We start from the raw sequence: 16,834 nt of genomic DNA, 5'->3' as shown, positions 1-16,834 counted from the left end.
CTATTGGTTTTCAGCGATTTCTGATACTTACTGCCAGAGTTATGGTCCTTGATCACTTCAAAAAATCTTATGGATGCTCTAGAAGCCAAAGTTAATATTCGATTGACTTTAAATTCATACACAGTGTTTAAGGTCATGAGACGAAGAAGCCTGTTGATTTTCAGCGATTTGCAATATTTGCTGCCAGAGTTATGGCCCTAGATCACTTTGAAAAATCTAGTGGATTTTCAGCGATTTGCAATATTTGCTGCCAGAGTTATGGCCCTAGATCACTTTGAAAAATCTAGTGGACGCTCTAGAGGCTAAAGTTAATATACGATTGACTTTAAATTTATACACAGTGTTTAAGGTCATGAGACGAAGAATCCTATTGATTTTCAGTGATTTTCGATAATTACTGTCGGAGTTATGGCCCTTGATCACTTCAAAAAATCTTGTGGACGCTCTAGAGGTCAAAGTTAATATTCGATTAACTTTAAATTTATACACAGTCTTTAAGGTCATGGGACGAAGAAGCCTATTGATTTTCAGCGTTTTCCGATAATTACTGCCAGAGTTATGGCCCTTGATCACGTCAAAAAATCTTGTGGACGCTCTAGAGGTCAAAGTTAATATCTGATTGACTTTAAATTTATACACAGTGTTTAAGGTCATGAGACGAAGAAGTCTATTGATATTCAGCGATTACCGATAATTACTTCCAGAGTTATGGCCCTTGATCACTTCAAAAAATCTTGTGGAGGCTCTAGAGGTCAGAGTTAATATCTGATTGACTTTAAATTTATACACAGTGTTGAAGTTCATGAGACGAAGAAGCCTATTGATTTTCAGCGATTTCCGATAATTACTGCCAGAGTTATGGCCCTTGATCGCTTCAAAAAATCTTGTGGACGCTCTAGAGGTCAAAGTTAATATCCGATTGACTTTAAATTTAAACACAGTGTTTAAGGTAATGAGACGAAGAAGCCTATTGATTTTCAGCGATTTCCGATAACTACTTCCAGATTTATGGCCCTTGATCACTTCAAAAAATCTTGTGGACGCTCTAGAGGTCAAAGTTAATATCCGATTGACTTTAAATTTATACACAGTGTTGAAGGTCATGAGACGAAGAAGCCTATAGATTTTCAGCGATTTCCGATAATTACTGCCAGAGTTATAGCCCTTGATTACTTTGAAAAATTTTGTGGACACTCTAGAGGCTAAAGTTAATATCCCATTTACTTTAAATTTATACACAGTGTTTAAGGTCTTGAGACGAAGAAGTCTATTCATTTTCAGCAATTTTCGATAATTACTGCCAGAGTTATGGCCCTTGATCCCTTCAAAAAATCTTGTGGGCGCTCTAAAGGCCAAAGTTAATATCCGATTGACTTTAAATTTATACACAGTGTTTAAGGTTATGAGACAAAGAAGTTTATTCATTTTCAGCGATTTTTGATAAGTACTGCCAGAGTTATGGCCCTTGATCACTTCAAAAAATCTTATTGATGCTCTAAAAGCCAAAGTTAATATTCGATTGACTTTAAATTCATACACAGTGTTTAAGGTCATGAGTCGAAGAAGCCTATTGATTTTCAGCGATTTCCAATATTTGCTGCCAGAGTTATGGCCCTTGTTCACTTTGAAAAATCTTGTGGACGCTCTAGAGGCCAAAGTTAATATCCGATTGACTTTAAATTTATACACAGTGTTTAAGGATATGAGACAAAGAAGCCTATTGATTTTCAGCGATTTCCGAATATTACTGCCAGAGTTATGGCCCTTGATTACTTTGAAACATTTTGTGGACACTCTAGACGAAGAAGCCTATTGATTTTCAGCAATTTCCGATAATTACTGCCAGAGTTATGGCCCTTGATCACTTCAAAAAATCTTGTAAATGCTCTAGAGGCTAAAGTTAATATCCGATTGACTTTAAATTGATACAGAGTGTTTGAGGTCATGAGACGAAGAATCATATTGATTTTCAACGATTTCTGATAATTACTGCCAAAGTTATGGCCCTTGATCACTTTGAAAAATCTTGTGACCCTCTAGAAGCTAAAGTTATCATCCAATTGACTTCGGATTCAATAACAGAGTTTAAGGTCTTGAGACGAACAAGTATAATGATTTTCAATGAATTTTTATGACTTGAACAGCTAAATCCATGATATTAAAAGTTTCCTATACTAAACGTTAGCATGGGGCAAAACTTTATAAAAACCAAACAAATTCTAAAGGTTTTCTGATAATTACTTAATGAGTTGTTACTCTTAATCAGATTTTAATGTATTATAAATGTTTCATTACCGAAAAAAGTAAAAATATGTGACAACTCTTGTTGATTGCCCGGACGATTTAGCTGCTGTGGGCGTATGTTTCGTTGCCTGGCAACCTATCTTTATGTGTTGTAAACACTCTCCTCACTGACAAAAGAAAAAAATATGCGACAACCCTTGTTGCCTGCCCAGATGACTTAGCTGCTGTGGGCATATGTTTCGTTGCCTGGCAACCTATCTTTGATAATTGGAACAGCTAAATCTATGATATGTTTTGGTATACTAAACATGATCATGGGGGCAGAACTAGAAGCCAAACAAATTCTAATGATTTCTGATATTTACTTAATGAGTTGTTACTCTTAATCAGATTTTAGTGTATTATAAATGTTTCATTACCGACAAAAGAAAAAATATGTGATAACTCTTGTTGACTGCCCAGACAACTTAGCTGCTGTGGGTGTATATTTCGTTGCCTGCCAACCTATCTTTGTACATATTGAATTGTAACTTCCTGAATTATGGCCCCTGATATTACGAAAAATCACGTTTTTTGCTTGCGGTCTCTCTAGAGGTCACAATTATTATCCGATTTAAAAAATCGGACCAAAACTGCCGGACAAAATGGCTGCCACTCGTACGCAAATAGTGTAAACATCTGGTATATCAAAGCTGTGGACCTTCTAGAGGCCACAATTTTGATCTGATTTTGATGAAACTAGAAATGCAAGTTTATCACCCAAAGATCTTGCTTCTTTCAATATTCACGCATATCGGATGGTAACTTCCTGAATTATAGCCCCTGATTGTATGGAAAATTGCGTTTTTAGCTTGTGGTCCCTCTAGAGGTCACAATTATTATCCAATTTAAAAAACCGTTTGAATATATTACCGTTACACGATAGGCCGCCGTAGGGTCTGTTGAGTTTGAATTTCCTGAAAATCGGGTCAAAACTGCCGGACAAAATGGACGCCCCTCATACACAAATAGTGTAAACATCTGGTAAATCAAGGTTGTGGACCCTCTAGAGGTCACAATTTTGATCTGATTTCAATGAAACTTGAAATACATGTTTATAACCCAAAGATATTGGTTCCTTTCGATATTCGAGCATATCGGATTGTAACTTCCTGGCCCTTGATTGAACAAAAAATCCAGTTTTTATACGCCCCGTCCGTCCATCGTCCACAATTTCTTGTGAACGCTCTAACGCCAAAAGTTATCATCCAATTGTTTTAAAATTGATATATGTTGTTTACATTAGTGAGATGAAGAAGCCTATTTAATTTCAATAATATCCGTTTATTACGTCTAGAGTTATGGCCCTTGTTTCACTTTGTTGAACCATGTGAACACTCTAATGCCAAACATTACGATCTTTGTGAAATTTATATGCAATATTTAAGTTAGTGAAACGAAGAAGCCTATTGAATTTCAACAATTTCTGTTTATGACGTCTAGAGTTATGGCCCTTGTTTCACTTTATTGAAGCTTGTGAACGCTCTAACTCCAAAAGTTATCATGCGATCTTTCTGAAATTTACATGCATATTTAAATTAGTGAAACGAAGAAGCCTATTGAATTTCAGCAATTTCTGTTTATTACGTTTAGAGTTATGGCCCTTGTTTCACTTTATTGAACCTTGTGAACGCTCTCACGTTCTCACGTCAAAAGTTATCATCCGATCTTTCTGAAATTTATATGCATTATGGAACTTGTAAATGCTCTAACATCAAAAGTTATCATCTGATCTTTCTGAAATTTATATGCATTATTTAGATTGCTGAAACGAAGAAGCCTATTGAATTTCAGCAATTCACGTTTATTACGTCTAGAGTTATGGCCCTTGTTTCACTTTATTTATCCTTGTGAACGCTCTAAAGGTCAAAAGTTATCATCCAATCTTTCTGAAATTTATATGCATTATTTAGGTTACTGAAACGAAAAATCCTATTGAATTTCAGCAATTTCCGTTTATTACGTCTAGAGTTATGGCCCTTGTGAACACTCTTACGTCAAAAGTTATCATTCGATCTTTCTGGCAATTATGTGCATTATTGTCCCCCGCCTTTCGAAGAAAGCAGGGGACTATTAAAATGGGTTCGTCCGTCTGTCTGTCCGTCTGTCTGTCCGTCACACTTTTTGGGACACAATAACTCTCTTCCTAATTGAGCTAGAATGTTCAAACTTGGTGTATGTGTTTATTAGGTCAATGCCTTGATGGAGTTCGAAGATGAGCATTTTCCGCTTAGGGTAAGCAGAGATAAGCAATTTGATTGGTTGATGCTTTGGGACACGATAACTCTCTTCCTAATTGGGCTAGAATGTTCAAACTTGGTGTATGTGTTGATTAGGTCAATGCCTTGATGGAGTTCGAAGATGAGCATTTTCCGCTTAGGGTAAGCAGAGATAAGCAATTTGATTGGTTGATGCTTTGGGACACGATAACTTTTAATTGAGCTAGAATGTTCAAACTTGGTGTATGTGTTTATTAGGTCAATGCCTTGTTTATTTTGATTCTATCTGATAGAGAGTGATGAAACTTAATGTATACTTAATAATCAGTTTGATTGCTGGATACTTTTGAAAAAGATAAACATGCAATTAATTAATATATGTCATCTATTTATTTCGGGATTTCAGCGGGGGACATCAGCCTCACTGTTGGCTTGTTTAAATTAGTGAGACGAAGAATCCTATTGAATTTCAGCAATTTCCGTTTATTACGTCTAGTTATGGCATTTGTTTCACTTTATTGAACCTTGTGAACGCTCCAGCCTCCAACGCCAAAATTTATCATTCGATCTTTGTGAAATTTATATGCATTATTTAGATTAGTGAAACGGAGAAGCCTATTGAATTTCAGCAATTTCCGTTTATTACGTCTAGAGTTATGGCCCTTGTTTCACTTTATTGATCCTTGTGAACGCTCTAACGCAAAAAGTTATCACCCGATCTTTGTGAAATTTATATGCATGATTTAAATTAGTGAAATGAAAAAGCCTATTGAATTTCAGCAATTTACAATAAATACTTCTAGAGTTATTGCCCTTGTTTCACTTTGTTAAACCTTGTTAAAGCTCGATTGATGATAGTTATCATCCGATATGTATAAATTTATATGAATCATTTAAATTTGTGAAACAGGTCTATTGAATTTCAGCAATTTCCATCAATAATTTCTAGAGTTATTGCGATTGTGAACGTTTGAATGACAAAAGTGATCATGTGATCTGTATGAAATTTATATGCATTATTTAAATTAGTAAAACGAAAAAGCCTGTCAAATTTCAACAATTTCTGTAGATTACTTCCAGAGTTGAGACCCTTGTTTCAGTTTTTAGAACCTTGTAAACCCTCAAACGACAAAATGTATAATCTGATCTGTATGGAACTGTCTTGTAAAGGCCCCCAATTACCTACAAAGGAATAAATATTCGACAACCCTTGACAACCGCTCGGACGATTTAGCTGCTGTGGGCATATGTTTTGTTGCCTGGCAACCTATCTTTAGCTTGTGGTCTAAGTAGAGGTCGCAATATTTGTCCGATTTAAAAAAAACGCCTGAATATATCACCATTACACACTAAGATCTTGGTTCCTTTTGATAATTGCGGATACACAAACTTAACTTTCTGGATTATGGCCCCTGATTGTTCGAATAAATACATCTCATTTCCACCATAATAAAGGTTGAATTTGAATTTTGGAAAAATCAAAATGAACCTGCCAGACAAAATGGCCGCTCTTTGTACGCAAATTGTGTAGAAGCGTGTAATACGAAGGTTGTGGATCCTCTAGAGGTCACAATTTTTATCTGATTTGATGAAACTTAAAACATATCTTTATATCCCAAAGATCTCAGTCCCATTTGGTATTTGCACATTTCAGGCCATAACTTTCTGCATTATTGTCCCTGATTGTACAAAAAATAGCGTGTTTTTAGCTTGTTCTCTATCCATCTCTTTGAAAATGTGGGCGTATCCTGCCTGGCAGCTTCTGGTTTTTGATGTATTTATTTTTATATGTATTTAAGTTAATGCTTAGATAAAAATGAATTATTGAAATGGAAATGCAGATGTAGAGAGTAATTCAATAATTCCTATTTCAAAAGGCAAAAGTTTATTTTGAAATGAAAGAAATAGCTTTTTCACATTACCATATAGATGTGATTATGAATGAAAACTAAGACATTATTTACAGAATTTTTTTTTTTTTTCAATTTAAGTTTATAACAAACACCTTAGGCTGGATCTTCTTTGTGATAGTGCAGTGTAACATACTTAATCTTTATATAATGACAAGTCATTCTCTGCATTACTAACCCTTTATCTTATTATACTAGTGATAAGTTTGTAAAGCAGGAATTGGTGTCCTTTTCATACAGCTTATAATATTTAGTGGTGAAAAGAGGGAGCCCATGATTTTGCCTTTAGCAAACAAGCATTGCCCTTGCTTCTTTAATACGACTGATGTTAGGCTTTTACAAATAAATCGTGGTACGCGATAATAGTAACAATGCCTGAACAGCTCGCTTTAGTAATTGGATTCAATTCATATGATAAATTTAGGTCTAGTTCAGGTATTTCCTGTATAAAGATGAAGTTGAATGGGTCCACCTCACAGACCATTGAAAGTTATGCTTCACTGCTTTCCTTATGATCGTTGCTGCAAGGATATGTGAAAGCATTTGAAGCAGCAGCTTTTTCTATGTAATTTGGCGGGGAGGGATAGAGGCAGAGAAAAAGGTGGATATAATGGGTGAGTTGCACATCTGAAACACTGTGTTATCATGACAGGCAATGAACCATCGGAGGGCAGGAGATTCATATAGTCCAGTTACTTGATAGAACTTTAAGGGAAGGAGCAGATGTCATGTTGCACTGTAGCAACTAACTGTAACTACTGGTACTTTAACTAACTTTAAAACTGACTTAACTATAGTATTATTGTTAAAAGGTGGATACACTGAGGTGATTTAATATAAAGTAATGTTTTATTGTGGCTTTGGGAAAGTTTCTTTACAAGTCATATGTTGTTTTTGTGATTAAGTATAAAGGAGAAGTATAGAGTATGCTTTGTAACAACTGTTAAGTAATTGCTACCATTTGCATGTGTTAGTGTTTCTGTGGTTAAATACGTGGCATACCAGTCACAAGTTTAATATTACGTTTTCAAGTTGGATTGCCTGCAGAAAAGAACCAACATCTTGACATTTAAGTTTATTGATAGATTTATATGAAAAAACTGTGTTTGGATTACCAGTATATATAATAGTGTCTAGTGCTATCAGCATGTAATTTATTGGAATAACGAACAATGCAAGGAGAATTCTTCGGTAAGTTTCATTCATGCTTGATTCACATTTTTCTATAGACATCCATGTAATTTTATTATATGTAACATGTTTGTGATTAATATTTCTAAACTGAATTTACAAGGTTTATGGGTTGTATTTTATTTCACATATTGCCCCAGTTAGTCCGTTTTACATAGTGAAATGTGGTTATATGATACACACTCACAAACATAGAGAAACTTAATATACTCCTTATTTTACTACTGGTCCCATCATCCAATAAAATTAAATATTATCATGATGGGGATCTAATATTAGTGCAAGTTTCTTTATGTTTCTAAGGTGTGAATTAGTTATTTAAACAAATCATTTCTTGAAGTGTTTTTGATATACAGTCCTATATTTGCTGACTTGTAAGCCTTTCATTCTTTCTCAAAGAGAAGACAGTCAGTTCAAAGCCCGTTTTCCCCATTTTATTATGTGTCGACTGTATATACAAGAGCTTTTGTTCAAGAACATTTTTGTGCATTCTATTGGATTTTTTAAAACTTTTATTTATTAGAATTGAAGATGTTTGTTATATCGTGTGTGTGAATTATGTACACATATAGTCTATGTTATATTCAGCAGAATTTTTTTAGTCAAACATATGTAGATAGAGTATGTATAGTAGATTTACTGTTGTCATTATTATAATGAACTGTGTATAATGAAGTTCTCTTCATGCAAGAGCACATCCCAAGCATAAATAGACACATATCATTATTATGTTCTATCTAGATTCAATGAACTTGACTCAGAAATTTAACGAAGATATGTACTTGACGAGATACAAAGATGCTCATTATCAAAATAAAAGATCTACAGTAATGTACATGTATTATGACTTGTTATCTTTTGGATAATATCTAATTTTTCATGGCTTAAACCATGCTAAAATATAGCATTATTTAGCAATAATTAAGAAAACAAAGTTTAAATATCAATGGTAGATAATCTCCCGCTTGCATTCAGTTGGATTAATTTAAAAATGGACCCATCAAAAATCTTTTAGTGAAGGTTATAGGTGGTGTTGGCTTGTTTTCACCATATCACATTTATATGTATATCGTCTGCAGAGGACACCGAATGTTGAAATCTTTTCTATTCATCATATTATGTTTGTAAATGATGTCGGAACTGAACCATTTTCAGAATAATATTCTGAAAATGGTTCAGTTCCCAAAAAACTATATTTATAGTATGCAAGGGATTAAAAATACCTCGAATGACAATCAAAGACTGATAATGATGAAATATTTAATATGTCTGTCAGTCTTATACAGCATTTATTGATCTTTTTGTCATTTACAATATTCACATTTATTCATGAATATTCAATTTAGTAATAATATGCATCCATTAAACTTATTTGATATCTTGATAATGTATGGATTACAGATAATATATGGGGGATTTTTCATACTCCATTAATGCAGTGGGCTATTTTAGAGAAATAAAATTCGAAAGCAATTTCCACAAAATTGTCCATTAATGTGCCAGATACCTGTTTTATTGACTGTACTACCTGTTTCACAGGATAATGTTAATGCTTCATTTTATTTGGGCTTCTAGTGTTAAGATGATGACAAGCTTTCTATACCAACAAAAGGATTTATATTAAACCTATGTCAACTTGCCCAGCAGTCTTAAGAAAACTCCTGATGAGGATCAAAAGAATCCACATCATGTTGGTACATTAAATAAAGATATGCAGGGCTCACATTGACTTTCAATTTTTTTCTGCCAAAATGGATAATAATTTGTATATAAAAAAATGTTCATATTATTTTCCGCCAACTGGAATATTTTATTTGCCAAAATAATTTTGTTTCTTAGAAAGGCCTTTTTACAAAACAATTACCAGTATACGATATACAGCAACTTACAAAATCTGTCTTTACATAATACATTAGCCTAGTTTTGAGATGATTTACTAAGATCAGATTTTATTTTTGGTGACTTAAGTCTTTTCGCACAACTCATGGCACAATATATTTTCAGTATTTACACGTCAAATCTCATCCAAGGATTGCCAATTTTCTATAAATTTATGTTTTGCGAATACAATAGGCCTATTGATATCTTCAGGTACTGTAACAGTATCGGAATCGGAATCCTTGATAGTATTATTTTGTAACAGATGCTTACAATCAGAATTGTGGTTCACTTTAGAGCATTTTGGCGGCCGTAATGAAAGAAATGGCGGATCATTTTCTCACCCTTGAGAATCGTTACTATTTGACTCGTTATTACGTAATTCAACTATCAAAATATTTAATTCTCTCCGAAAAGAATTGATTATTTCCATTTATTTTTTTTAAGATGAAATGAAACATCAGATAATAACCACGTGGTTAAACATAAGGTGTAAATAATGACTTGAGACAGTCTTTATTTACATCATTGACAATTATCAATCAACTAATCATTAACCCGAGACAATGGGTTAGTATTACTCATTGACATGATCCGGATTATCAGCGAGTTGATTAATTTATAGTATGCTGCCACATGATTGTGATTGAAACTCAATATAATGGTCAATCTAGGATATATACGATTAGAATTTTAAGATTTTTTCCCGCCAGTTCTCAAAAGGAATCGGCAGTACCCCAAAACGTTATCACCAAAATTATCGTCCAAATCAAATTTTAATCCCCACTTTCATATTTTTATCGCAAATTGCGACTTTGGCGACCGAAATCGTAAGCCGTGAAGATATGTCCTTGACAGTCTTAATCCTAAATGCAGCAGAATTCATGAAACGTGGGTGAATAATTCTGTGAAATTATCTGTGAGTTAAGTTTTTATCAGGACATTATCATTAGGTTTATCTTGAAAAGTGGGGGGAATTATAGTGTATTTTTTGTCAGTAGTGTCATCAGCTTTATCTAGAAATTAATTTTGAGACCAGCATAAATTTATTTATTTTTACTTAATGTGTACAATACCCAAAAGGATCATTTTGTCTGATCTGCAAAATTTCTGCCTACTCTTATTCAAATGTGTACACGGATGGCTTGCCTTTTTCCAGTCACATTGCTGTACAAGAAAAATGCAAAAACACAATGTTACACTGCAAATATATTATAAATTTTTAAAGATTAATAAATTGGCTTGCCTTAAATGTGTTTAAGTTATAAGATTTTATTATGACACGTGTTTATATGAGTTGAAATTAAAATGATAGATAAATTAGATACTGTATATAAAATGCCTCACCTCTAGTTTAATGAGATCAGTAAAGGAAGACTAAATAATTCTAATCACATCTGTTTAGAAAATTAAAAAAACAAAGGAGTGGTTAGGATACATGGACTAGTAAATATTCTCTGATAGGTTACTTTCTGAGGAGATTAAAATACTGGTAAATTTGATATTAAAAAGGACCTGAGAAAAGATGCTCACATTGATATTAATATATCAAAATCGTGTTCCTGTACCCCATTGATGTATTGTCCACTAAGCAAATTCATTCCTGCAAATCAAATTTTTTGTCATTAAGTTGGTTTGATGTAGTTTCGCTTGGAATTTTTGCTTAAAAGCAAACTTTTTACTAATAGAAAACCATCCTAAGAGCAAACTTCCCAAAATGAATGGATATCAGACTGAAAGAAGCAGAAATTTGAAATGTGTTTTCTGATCATTTTCTTGAAATTTTGTATTTTGGTAATATCTTTTCTTGATCACTGACATTGTTTTCATTTGGTAGAAAATGCTCTAAAAAGGTGTGTCTTTAATTAGTTACCGATTAATCTGCTATTCTGTTTTAGAAATAGGGGGGTTGGATGGCCGAATGGTTAGCACATGCGTGCTGTATCATAAGGCCTGTCATTGAGTCAACTGGTGTGGTTTCGAATCCCCGATTGTATGTGACAAGGAGTAGGATCGCCTGTCCAACCTCGGGGGTTTTCTCCGGGTCCCCTGGTTTCCTCCCACTGCTAAAGACCCCTATGCGCAAGCGAGTGATTGAAATAAAATTAAACCATATGACCTAGTTTGTGTCGAGTGGACGTTAAACCCCATTTCTCTCTCTCTCTCTGTTTTAGAAATAACCCTTCACCATGGGTTTCATCTTTGTTCTGGGTTGTTTTTATACGCCCACATTTTCTTGTGGATGTATATTGTCGTCTCCCCTGTCCGTCCGTCCACAATTTGTTTGTGGACACTCTACAGGTCACAATTTTTATTCGATTTGAGGAAACTTCAAATATAGGTCTATCTCCCAAAGATCTCGGTTCCTTTTGATATTGGCATAGATCGGACCATAACTTCATGGATTATGGCCCCCTGATTGTATGTTTTTAGCTCGTCGTCCCTCTTGAAGTCACAATTATTATCTAAGTTAAAAAAATGTTTGAAAATATCACTGTTACACTGTAATGAGACTTGAATTCGAATTTCATGAAAATCGACCAAATCTGCTGGACCCGCTAGAGGTCATAATTTTGATTCGATTTTGATGAAATATATATGTTTATAACCAAACGATCTTATTTCCTTTAAAAATTCGCGCATATGGAATCGTAACTTCCTGAATTATGGCCCTTGATTGTACAAAAAAATCATGTTTATTAGGTCAATGCCATGATGGAGTTCGAAGATGAGCATTTTCTGATTAAGGTAAGCAGAGATAAGCAATTTGATTGGTTGATGCTTTGGGACATGATAACTTTAGTTCTAATTAAGTGAGAGTGATGAAATTTGGTGTATAATTTTATTACATCAATACCTTGACTAAGTTCGATAATGAGCATTTTGATTGGCCGAGACTTTGAAACACAATAACTTTCCTTCTAATTGAGCTGGAACATTCAAACTTGGTGTAGATCTTATTTCCTTTAAAAATTCGCGCATATGGAATCGTAACTTCCTGAATTATGGCCCTTGATTGTACAAAAAAATCATGTTTATTAGGTCAATGCCTTGATGGAGTTCGAAGATGAGCATTTTCTGCTTAGGGTAAACAGAGATAAGCAATTTGATTGGTTGATGCTTTGGGACACGATAGCTTTAGTTCAAATTATGGTTGACACTTGGTGTATAGTTTTATCACACCAATAACTTGACTAATTTCAATAATGAGCATCTTCTGCTCAGGGTAAGCTGAGCGATAAGCAATTTGATTATTCGAGACTTTGGAACACAATAACTCTCATTCTAATTGAGGTAGAATGTTCAAACTTGGTATAGGCGTTCATTAGGTAAATGCCTTGATGGAGTTCAAAGATGAGCATAGATAAGCAATCTGATTGGTTGATGCTTTGGGGCACGATAACTTTAGTTTTAATTAAGTGAGAGGGATGAAACTTCGAGTATAGATACATTATATCATTACCTTGACTAAGTTCAATGATGAGAATTTTCTGCTTAGGCTAAGGAGCGATAAGTAATTTGATTGGTCAAGACTTTGGAACATGACAACTCTGCTTTTAATTGAGGTAGAATGGTTAAACTTGATGTAGATGTTCATTAGGTTAATGTCTTGACTGAGTTCAATGATTAACATTTCGAGCTAAAGCTAAGCAGAGCTAAGCAATTTCATTGATCAATGCTTTGGGACAAGATAACTTTGATTCTATCTGATAGAGAGTGATGAAACTTAGTGTATGGTTGATAATCAGTTTGATTGTTTGATACTTTGAAAAAAATAAATGTGCTATTAATTAATGTGTCATCTATTTAGTTTGGGATTTTAGCTTGTTTTTTTTTATGTAAATGATATAATATTCTTTAATGATAATAGAATATCGAACAGTAAGCATCACAAAAATGTGTAAAGTTTACAAGAAAATCATTTAGTGTTTAGAAGGAATCAGTGCTTGTGTCGTGATTATGGTTCATTATGGTAATGTCTGGAGGTTCTACAGTACAGTGGTTAAAATGATAGTTTATGTCACAATAAGAATTCCACATAAATTGACTTGTAGATAACATTAAAATATTTTACATTCTCCAGCCATCTGTTGATAACAAAGAAGATGGGCATTACACGTGTATGTCTTTATTTAACTGACTTTGTGTTTTTTCTACAGACTTTATTCAGTAAAGCCATCTTTTGGTTATACATTGCTACTGATTTTTTAGTAAAAAAGGGTGAGGGTTTTAAACTTAAAACACATTTCTTTATTTTGTTGACTTACTAACCTTTACACTTGAAATTTTGTGGATATAATAGTTAATTAGATTTATATTATTTTACTTGGTGGTAATATATTAATTTCACATGTAAAATAATTTAATGGATGGCAATATTGTTGTATGTTTTAACAAGAATTTTGAGCACTATACGTATAACTTTCGATATATTATTTTGAATAGAAAATTTGTAAATAAATACTTTTAAGATGATTTAAAGCTGCAATTTCATATTTTTAAGTTATATTTTTAAAATTTATTAAAATAAAGCCTTAAAAATAGATGGTATCCATAAACCGTCCTACCTTGTTAAAGAATAATCTATTAATCCTATAATTCACTATTGCCAGCTGAGAAATTGGCAAAAATATCATTTTCAACTTCAAATTCCAATGTTTGAAGGTAGCTAATGCATGGAGGCAAAAGGAAAACAAGGGAGGTAATTGTGTTATTATTTCCTGTGTCAATGATTTTTAAGGGTGGGAAATAATGCCCATGATCGTATAATAGTGAGTTGATAACCTATTGAGCAAAAGACATAGAAATTATGTTTTGACTTTCTTAGAAAATATGAAATTATTGCTTTAAGTAATCCAGATCATTCACATATAACTTCAAAATCAACATGTACTGTTTATTTGTAAAGATTGGTGTTATTATGTAATTAACCTGTTAGTACATCTGAATATAAAAAACTCTTTGAAAAGAATGGTTCAGTTTGTACGAAAAAGATTGAATGATTATTACTGTTTGTCCAACGTGAACTTTAATTGGCCATAACTTTTAAAATTAGATTTAATCTATTTGAATAACATTTAGTTAGACCAATAAACTCTACATTTAAACATTATTCTGGGATGATAGGGCCTTAATAAATAGATAGAACTCAATGACCATTGAATACTGCACGGGTTATTCACTGGTTCAAGAGAGTGTATCCCTGCGCGACGGGAAGGGATACACTCGAGTGAACCAGTGAATAATCCAAGCGGTATTCAATGGTCATTGAGTTCTGTTTTTATTCTATAACTACATGTAAATCTCAAAATACACTGTACTATCCAGATTATCAAAAACAAAATCACCAATAACGTTAAAATTCATCATAGGTTCCGTCCTTTTTATACGCCCACATGGAAATGTGATCGTATATTGCCGTCGCCCCCGTCCGTCCGTCTGTCGGTCCGTCCGTCCGTCGTCCACAATTTCTTGTGAACACTCTACAGACTACATTTATCATCTGATTGTTTTGAAATTGATATATGTTGTTTGCATTAGTGAGATGAAGAAGCCTATTTAATTTCAATAACTGGAGTTATGGCCCTTGTTTCACTTTGTTGCACTTTGTGAACGCTTTAACGACAAAAGTTATCAACCGATCTGTATGAAATTTATATGCATCATTTAAATTAGTAAAACAAAGAAGCCTATTGAATTTCAGCAATTTCCGTTAATTACATCTAGAGTTATGGCCCTTGTTTCACTTTGTTGAATCTTGTGAATGCTCTAATGACAACAGTTATCATCCGATCTGTTTGAAATTGATATGCATCATTTAAATTAGTGAAACGAAGAAGCCTATTGAATTTGAGCAATTTCCGTTAATTACGCCGTGAGTTATGGCCCTTGTTTCACTTTGTTGAACCTTGTGAACGTTCAAACGACACAATAGTTATCATCCGATCTGTATGAAATTGATATGTATAATTTGAATTAGTAAAATGAACAAGTCTGTCGAATTTCAACAATTTCTGTAGATTACTTCCAGAGTTACAGCCCTTGTTTTAGTTTTTAGAACCTTGTGAACCCTCAAACGACGAAAATTATAATGTCATCTGTATGAAATTGTCTATTAAATGCCCCCTAATTACCTACAAAAGAACAAATATACGACAACTCTTGTCGACCGCTCGGACGATTTAGCTGCTGTGGGCGTATGTTTAGTTGCCTGGCAACCTATCTTTTCTTTCTTTTGTTTACAAAAATTCTGGTTGTCTAGTGGTGACCGTCATTACAGTTTGACCTAATTCTGAAAGTGACGTTATTCTGGACAAAAGTAGTATGTGTACAAGCCATTGAATACAACCATAGGTTTTTCAATGGCTGTATTCTATGGCTGTATTCAATGATATTTGCTTGTATTTGCATGTAGTTATAGAATAAATATGATTTCTTGATTGATGATATGTCTCTCAAAGATGAGACATTTAAAATACTACACAAGCTACGTATAATCCAGAACCTTAATGATGTGAAGGAACAAATTTTGTGTAGAATGGATTGCATAAGATCATGTCAAGTCATCATAGAGATTCAAAGATGACTTAATGCCCTTCAACTAAATCAGAGATCAGGTCAGACTGCCTGTCTTTACAAAGCTCATGTCACAGTCAAGTTAAGATTTTATATGGGTCCTTAAACTTGATGTTTTCTAAGGGGTAGTCATTAATGTCATTTGATTAGCAGATAGTCTGTCGTCTCTATTATATTCTACTGTTATCTGGCCAGAGGTGAGGCCGTTCCCTAGGGGAGTTGTACAAGGAGTGTATCTGTTAATCAGAACAGATGAGACAGGCTCTTGAAAAGTTTCTTTTTTAAGGTTATTTTTGAGAGTTGCCTTGTGACAAGTGTTAAGAAAAACAACAATAAAACGATCTTAACTTCTCATTTGTCACATATATTATTTTAGATAATTTCGTTATCAAATTCCTGTTTAAATCTAGAATTCAGTGTCAGGGAGTTATACTTGAGTGTCACAGCAGGGTACAGGTTTTGTAATAATGACCCAATTTGTGTATGTCAATATAAATTATGACTTGTGAAATTATCTGGGTTTAATTAACTTTTTGGTAAAAAAAAAAATTGACTTTTTTAATTAGGAATGAAGGAAGTGTCAGAAGACTGTCTGGGTCAGTCTAGCTGGGGGCAATGTTTGACATAAAAGTTGCTGAAAAAAAATTATCAAATATTTTGTTCTGTTTTCATTAAAGAGATTTTTAATTAATCTCATGGATATTTTAAAGTGTTATATTTGGCACCCAAACGGTGTAGATTTTGTTTAAATGTTAAAAAGACATTAGTGCTTAGGCA

The 16,834-nt window shown here is 33.5% G+C and overlaps 1 protein-coding gene across 2 annotated transcripts in view; it reads left to right on the top strand.

Moving 5' to 3' along the window:
• The window catches only part of LOC126821149 (zinc finger protein GLI4), a 188,192-nt gene that overhangs the window by 62,920 nt on the left and 108,438 nt on the right, over nt 1–16,834 (top strand). The window contains exon 1 of one of the 2 annotated variants that reach the window (XM_050549494.2): nt 6,942–7,603. The exons of the other annotated variant lie outside the window; for it this stretch is intronic. The gene's annotated coding sequence lies outside the window, so the exon portion shown is untranslated. Of the gene's footprint in view, nt 1–6,941; nt 7,604–16,834 lie in introns of those variants that run through there. 2 annotated transcript variants of the gene reach the window in all.

The sequence above is a fragment of the Patella vulgata genome, chromosome 5 (assembly GCF_932274485.2).
Source record: "Patella vulgata chromosome 5, xgPatVulg1.2, whole genome shotgun sequence".
NCBI classification, from domain to species: domain Eukaryota; kingdom Metazoa; phylum Mollusca; class Gastropoda; family Patellidae; genus Patella; species Patella vulgata.
Note: the sequence above shows the minus strand (reverse complement) of the source record. Positions and strands in the feature narration are given on the sequence as shown.